This window comes from Pavona decussata, unplaced genomic scaffold (assembly GCF_977016875.1).
Source record: "Pavona decussata unplaced genomic scaffold, jaPavDecu1.1 SCAFFOLD_134, whole genome shotgun sequence".
Classification (NCBI taxonomy): domain Eukaryota; kingdom Metazoa; phylum Cnidaria; class Anthozoa; order Scleractinia; family Agariciidae; genus Pavona; species Pavona decussata.
In genome coordinates, this window is record NW_028145547.1 from 6,261,117 (window position 1) to 6,267,500 (window position 6,384).

The 6,384-nt window shown below is 38.0% G+C and overlaps 1 long non-coding RNA gene across 2 annotated transcripts in view; it reads right to left on the reverse strand.

The window, feature by feature from the left end:
- Nucleotides 1-511: 511 nt before the first annotated feature.
- The window catches only part of LOC146467986 (uncharacterized), a 30,505-nt gene continuing 24,632 nt past the window's right edge, over nucleotides 512-6,384 (reverse strand). For both annotated transcript variants that reach the window (XR_014867701.1, XR_014867700.1), the window contains exons 7-8: nucleotides 5,023-5,153; nucleotides 512-2,038 (exon numbers count right to left, since the gene is read on the reverse strand). This is a non-coding gene — a long non-coding RNA (uncharacterized LOC146467986). The remainder of the gene's footprint in view (nucleotides 2,039-5,022; nucleotides 5,154-6,384) is intronic.

The window sequence follows — 6,384 nt, forward strand, 5'->3', positions numbered from 1 at the left end:
ACTTCACCATGAGGAAATCCAAATACAGCATTACAAAGGAACCTCCTTCTTCCTGCTTAAGGTCTGGAGCGGAGTCACAAGCTCATCACTGTGCGAAAGGACACAACGCAGGCTGTACTAGCCCACGTGTAGCCATACCCACCCCCCGAAGGAAAACGTTTTTCTTCGGGGGGTGGGTACGGCTACACGTAGGCTAAGGCTGTACCTGTAGACACGAAGTATCTTTCATGTTTTCTTAGGCAATGGCAAAAAATACCCGAAAAAGCAACGAGATCGCTTATACTGCAAATTTCCTATTTACCTTGAACAAGGCAGGAAGGGCTAATTTGAAAAATGGTAGTAATTTGGAAGAAGGTTTATGAAACAGGGTAGTCTTGCCAAATCTTTTCCATTTTAAGCATCTTCTGCTCAATTTTCCTCCCATTTTATTCTGCGCCCATGCTCATAACGCATGATTTAAAGCAAGTCTGCTTTCACTAATAAACCGTACAACAAAAATCCAACTAAACCGTTGTATAATATGGTCTGTTTATTTTATACACAACTGTACAAGATGTCTATTGTAGATTCAACACAGATAGCAATACAGCATTCCCTCCCTCCGTAACATTTACAGCTTTGTGTGCTTACATAAAAACTCGCAAAGAATTGAAATATGTTTTGAGATGGAAACCAAAGAAATCCATAAAATCAATGACTACTTGTTCCTAGTGTATATAAGCCAGGCCAATTTACCAACTGGATTGATAACCATTTCTATTATGCAGCTGCCCTTAGAGGGACTACGAAACAAAATTTATTTTTGCCCAGTTATTAAGTATAACATTTGAAATGTAAGACTCCAAGGTTTGAGATTTCTAGAGTGAAACTTGACGATTTTACAAGTGCTGAAATTTGGACTATTTTGACCCTAAAGATAGTTGTTAAACATGTAATGTTGGGTACAATATGGCGGATAGAGCAAAAGAGAAGGATAGAGGCTAAAGAAAACTAGAGAAGGCCAGACAAAACTATTGTCTCCAACCTTGAGTCACAAGAGGGAATTTCACAAAAACTCAACCCAATCTCTCTCTCACTTGTAAAATCGTCACTTTTCACCCTATTCAACTCAAAACTTGGAATCTTACATTTTGTGCATTATAATATTTTGTAACTGCGCAAAAATAAATTCTGCTTCATATGCACTTTAACAATAAATTATCGATGTTTTGGAGGTGGAAATGGGAACAAGCATTAACAAAAAAAACCATCCCAACCCTCTTCTACAAGGTTTCACACATGGAAATAACTTGAGTGTCCACTTTTCAGTGAACACACCAAGCATAAAATGGTCCCTTGCTATTGCAAATTCATGCCTGATGAAAATTTATGGAACCTTTGTGTAGTTTTAGACCTAGGTGAAATGAGTTTTGGTTCACGTTACTGGTAACCACTACTATCCATACAATTCTCAAATGATAAGATTATTTCATTTAAAGTCAACTTTCCGTGATGTAAAACTAGGCACCTATTCAACCAGTTTAACCGCCTTAGCCACCAAAGAAATCAACATCTTTTAGGTTACAAAACTCAATGACATTATTCCAGAAAAAAAAAAAAAACATCTGGTTAACCGCCAAATTATCTTAAAGCAAATTGAAACTGAAAAAGAGCACAGGGAATTTTGGAATTGATCCTTGGGACTTAATAAAAAGGCTAAAACAGTAACCATGCAAGCAAATATCTGAGCTCTGGGAAAAGTAAGAGCAATGATACTTCACGCACAAATCCACAGTACACAGATCATGGATTGATGTGTTCTGAAATGTTCATGTAAGCACCAGGTATTATATGCCAACTTTTTCCTGGTGCTTAATTCTATCAAACGTCCACTTCAACAGATAAGACAGTTAATAAATAGAGGAGAATCTCTTCTGCTTGCAGTAATGCTATTTGAGACACCGTTCAAAGTAAACACTTCCTACATAGCCCCCTCTCATTGCCTTCTGAACATTCTGTTCAAACAGCCGCCTGTTGGATCTGAGAACCTCTGCAGCATCTGCAATGAAACAATAAAAAATAAAACAACAGCGAATTTTAAGATAACTATCAAAATTCCTGCATGCTGATTGGCTCATAGCCATTGTCTATAAGAGTATTAACAACAGAAATGATGTCAGATGTACAGCAACGTGCCCGCTTTCTGAACAGAAAATATAGCCAAGTCTGCTTGCACTTTTTCCATGTTATTGTAAAAAACAAATCAACAGCCGTTTTCTGCGGTCTGTACTCTTATAGGCCATAAGACGATGCCATAAAATGTTCAAAACTTGGCAGTGGAACATTCCACTTGAGTTTTGAACATTTTATAATGTCATATTATGGTCTACAAGAGTATTAATCATAGAAAACTGCAATCCATTTGTCAAATACATTAGCTTCCATGACATGGGAGCAACAAGCTTACAGTATAAAATAAGCTGTAATTTGGAGTTAAGCCTTCTGAATACTCCTGTATTTACCTGCTGACCTACAAAGGGAGAGACCAAAATGCAGACCTTTAAAACCATGTTTACATTGCAAACCGCAGCCAGTCATGTGACTAGTGCTTGTCGTCACGTTCAAGGTTATTTTTTGTATGCTTTCAACAGCAGCAGGTAGGTTTTTGCAAAGTTATTTACCTCAGTGTTACATGGCCAAGAATTTCTATTATTCCATGCACGAATGTTGCAGATATATATACAAAACAACTGTTTATCATTCATTTCATGCAAACAAAAACATCAAAATGGCAATAATTTTACATTTTTTCCCACTGACTGAAACACCAACACTCAGAGCAAAAAGGACATTCATTATGGCAGCCCCTGCATTTGCTCTTGCTCTCAATTTAAATGCATAAACTGTCACAACTTCTACTGCCAAACTTCAAACCTTAAACCGCAGTTTGTGGTTAGCTGTAAACTTGGTTCTCAAAGCCTCTAATAGCAGAGTGCCTCCCTGGCACCCTTACTATTAATTAACCCTTTAACCCCTAATATCAAAGAACAAATTCTCCTATGTTGTCCCCATACTTTTCTTTTAAAAGTACGGGGGAGAAGATATTAAAATATCAAGAAAATTCACCTTAGGTGATCAATCATATACTTAATGTCATGACCTCATGGGTTGAATAAGCATTAATATTACAGGGAAAATTTGATGCTGATCAATGTTAAGGCTTTACAAAGCAGGGTGCTTATTTCTAATGTACTCATAGCTGTTATTAAGGTTACTAGGTGAAGCCAGCTCCACCAGGAAAGTAGCCAGTTGTAAACAAAACAAAACCTCTAACTCTTGTTGTCTTTTTCGTCATTTTTAAAATCTGAGTGGCCGGCTATCTTCACTGCAGTAACCAGCCATGACAACCTCATTCACAGTGTCTCTTCTCTTGTCATTCCACATTATAGCTACAAGTGTATATAACTGCACTGTCATCTCTCTTCATCAGTCTAGCAGATTATTTTTGTTGCCCAGTATTTGATAAAGGATTTATAGAAACTAATTATGATGTTCTGTTGATTTGACAATGGTTAATAAAACTGAAGTAGAAACTGTGAAGGGACTGTCCACTTTGGGTGGGGAGGTGTCCATTTCATAACTTGAGGTTAAATGTTTTGCTAGGTTTATTTCCATTAGTTTAAGAGAATTACAGTATAAGCTTAAGATAATAGAGAGAGTCTCTCATAACAGGAGCTATTTTCAGTGGTTCTCACTCACCACAACTTCAACTCTTTTTGTTAGTAACAGGGTATCTACAGGTAATAGCATAAGGCCACGCAACATATTCAAGTTAACTATTTCTGCCAGGGGCACTATCCTCCCTGGTGGGAGGGGGGTGCTCAGAGGATTTTTGGGCGGAGGTGTGTCACTGGGTCTCAGTGAAACCCTTGCCATATACCAGGCCATGTTCAGCCGCATTTTGCCACCCTATTCTGCACTAGACACCGTAATACTGTACCTACACTATCCTACACTTGCTATTTTCCAGAACTCTAGAGACCTGTTCCAGATTAAATGTTCCTTCATAAGACCCTATTCTACACCCAAATTCCCTGATTTCTAAACCCTAACTTAGATATATAAAACTGTTTGCAAAACATACCCTTCACAGTGGCACATACCTATGTAGTATGCATATGGGAGTACCCCTACCCTCCAACCCCTGGACTAACGTCTTGCCAAAAACTGTTCAAAATCTTAATGAAATCCCTGGCTATACAACACCCACATGTTTAATGCACTCCTAAACATCTCTAGTAGATTTAAATAATGAATTAACCAATTTATATTGTGCGCGTTCCATGTGAACATCTTGACATGTGCATTACCATCCAAAATTACTACTAAACTATGCTTTAAACTCTATCTGGAAGCTTTTAAAAGGATAAGTTTTAAGAGCAACTTTAAAGGCCTCCAGTAATGTATTCACTGGATGCTTACACAACCATTATCTTGTTTCTAGAGTAGATTGTTATACTTAATTTGTGTAAGCCTAGGCCTGGTTCAAACGTCTCGCTATTGTGGTGCATGGTGCTTAATCAATTCATTCAAGTCTGCATGAATTGAGGTCAACGTTATAACAACGTTTGAACTGGGATTTAAATTTATAAGATGGACAGAACCTACAAACTAAATATCGAAGAGCCAAACATCAGCACGCCATGAGTAAAAAATGCCGTTTCATTTGCTTTGTCAAGCTTATATAATCTTAATCACATTAATTATAATTTGCTAATAGTCAACTTTGTACATTTGGAACATGTACGCGGCTCTTAATCATTAAGTCGCAAAACTGACAACAAATACAAACCAATTTAACCGCTGCTATCACTAGATCAATCTAAAATGTACAGGAATCAACCGATCGAGACGAAACGAGTGCAATACTTAAGTAATACCGGTATTCGAATGATGAAATATGCACGAGAACACTAAATTCTCAATTTAGACCATAAAAACACTCGATTAAAGACTTAAAAAACATTAATACAGAAAATTCACCAAAATCTGAGAGGAAAGGCGTTTATTTTGTGCTCCTTTAAACGCAGAGGAACGTACAGAACCGGCACAGGTACAAAGTAATTTTGCAACTCGCGACGCCATCTTGTTTTTGCAGGCAACAATGCGGGCTCCTGAATAGAATCAAATTTATAATAATGAGATTCAGTTGCGCAGTTTCTTCTTGGCTGCTTTGGTGGGTGGAGTGGAGGCCAGGCTGGAGAACCACTGATTTTTTAAAATTTGGGCTCCCGAAGAGATTTTGGACCAAGAAACCATTTACATTACTAAAAAATTCGATTTTAGATAATTTTGAAAGCAAAAACACGTTACTTTTTAACAAGATTAAGAAACACTGAGTTAGTTTGTATGGAAAATAACTGGCAAACTGTAGAAAACGGATAAGAAAAGATCAATTTTTATTTCTCAGCAACTAAACTCTAAATATCACTGTTGAGTTTCCTTTAGCTGTTAGCCTTCGAAATAGCCAGGTAAGAGCCCTCGCTTTGTCGTCTATTTCACCGCCATTTTGTAAACAAATGTGAAAGGTTTTCCTCTTGTTCGCAAAGTCACATGACATGACGTCACATCTGAAATGATTCTATTGCCTTTCTTAAAAGTAGCACTGTTCCTGTTTATGTTGTTGATCAGTTTATGCTAACTAGTTATGTATGAATGAACCTTTTTCAACGCGTTATACTGTATATTTATCATTCTTCAGTGTACAAGACCTCTCCTCTAATTTTAATGCGTGCACAAATAATTCTATAAATATTACTAAAACACCAAACTCTTCTTATCACGAAATATAAATACGTCAAAAAGTTTGACATTGAAGTTATTTCCAGATAATAACGTGTATTTCAGATACACTGGCTGCAAAAGAAAACCACACTTTGCGCGCACAATATAAAGGTCAATGTTGAGGAAAAGGTTGTTGTTGTACACTCAACCCCTTAGTTTACACTCACCCACCTAGTCAACACACTTAGTACACTCAATCTCCTTGTCTACAAACTTGCTACACTCACCCTCTAGTCTACACACTTGGTACCCTCACCCACCTAGTCTACACACTTGGTACACTCACCCCCCCCCCCCCCAGTCTACACACTTGGTACACTCACCCCCCCCCCCCCCCCTAGTCTACACACTTGGTACACTCACCCCCTAGTCTACACACTTGGTACACTTACCCCCTAGTCTACACACTTGCTCTACTCAATCCCCTAGTCAACACACTTGGTACACTCAACCCGCTAGACTACACACTTGTACACTCAATCCCCTTGTCTACACACTTGGTACACTTAGACGGCCTAGTCTACACACTTAGTACACCCAACACCCTAGTCTACACACTTG